The sequence below is a fragment of the Morone saxatilis genome, unplaced genomic scaffold (genome assembly GCF_004916995.1).
Source record: "Morone saxatilis isolate NCDOM2014 unplaced genomic scaffold, NCSU_SB_2.0 Contig0, whole genome shotgun sequence".
Lineage (NCBI taxonomy): Eukaryota > Metazoa > Chordata > Actinopteri > Moronidae > Morone > Morone saxatilis.
This window is the reverse complement of record NW_023339650.1, coordinates 3,726,309-3,728,024: the sequence shown is the minus strand read 5'-3', so window position 1 is coordinate 3,728,024 and position 1,716 is coordinate 3,726,309.

Below are 1,716 nucleotides of genomic sequence, written 5' to 3'. Positions count from 1 at the left end.
CCGATGCACAGCATCAGGAGCAATTTGGGGTTCAGTATCTTGCTCAAGGATACTTCGACATGTGGCGGGAGGAACCTTCTGATTAGTGGACGACCCGCTCTGCCTCTGAGCCACAGCCGCCGACAACGTCACCAAATTGAGAATCAAGACTTCTACTTTTAGTTCTGACTCCAGATCTCCCATTGGATTCTCTCATTAGTAGACATCATCTATGGAACTTTCTACAGCTCGAATCAATAATGTGAAGGGAAATGCAACTGATACCATGAAGAAAGTTAAACTAAGTTATGGTAAACGTACAATATGTAATGTAAAAATATAAACAAAACAAATTAAAGCTGCAAGCAGCGATGATTGGGCCCTCGCAGTCTGGTTGTCGGGGTGTGCTATGGTTTTGTCATGTGCTATCATCATGTGTACTGTGAACATTAAATGTATATCAGATTTGTTTGCCATACATGGTTTACTTCCAGTTTCCAGTAGGTGGCACTATGAGTATGACTGAATATTTGCATGTCTTCAGATGCAGATGCAAATGTATGCAGATTGGACAAAGTACGTTGAAGTTACAACAACTTCCTGTTTCTTGGCGAGACACACATGAGAAAAGATTAAATTACAATATGATTATACATTTTTCATATAAATATTACTTCTCACCAAATTAAAATTATGTTATGTTTATGTTTTCATCTAAATGCATCTGTCCCTCACTTTTGAGTCCTTGTCATGACATGGAACAAATGCCATAGTAAAACCCAGTTTATAACTAAAGATGTAAGACAAACAACACCCATGGACACATGATATCTCTCCAATTACACTTAATCATTATAATAAAGGATCACTGAAGCTGTGTCAGTCACATATTATGACCCTAAAATGAGAACTGATTATAGCAAACAGGAACTTCCATCAGGAACCACAATCAGTTGCTGATGGAAGTTCCTGATTAATAGTCGTCATAAGAAAACAACAGCTCAAACTTACAGTAAGAAGAGACACTTTCCCGTGTGAAAAAGCAGAGCAGCAGAGGTCACAACCACACTTCATGGCTGATGTGACACAACATATTAGTGTACCTTCAATCAGTCACGTATTTTTCTGTTCTCAGACTTCACAGATTCAACTCTCTCAGTCTGCAGGAGAATCGACAATCGACTTCAGTCACAGAAAAGACGGCTCCTTTTTCTGTGTGAGTATTGAATACATTTATAATACCTGTCAAATTGCAGAATATCAGAATTTTCTTTTATGTATGTGTTTTACAATGACACTTGAACTGAGGTTGGTCACATTATATGAAAATTATGCATGTTATCATTGTCCTGAGTTTATCAGTCACTCCAGACATGTGGAATGTGTTATTCCTTCAAACAAACTTGTTCTTTGTCTAAAGTGTGAACCTATCGGGACGTCACCCATTGGTTTGCGGAGTCCTGTTTTTATGCCTTGAGTTCAGCATTATGGTCTGGCTTTTGCAGCCAGTAGAGATGATGTACTGTAAGATGAGCCGCTCTCATTGGCTGCTCTTGGTTTCGGCTTGTCTGTAGTAAGAAACAATGGCGGCTAGCCTGGTCACATACGTTCTCGTATTCCAGATAAACAATACACTAAACTCTGTTTGTGAAAAGATTTAAGGAGAGAAATAGTCAACGCAGTAACTTGATTCATATCAACACTGTTTAATTTGACATTTTGATCTGAGTTTGGTGC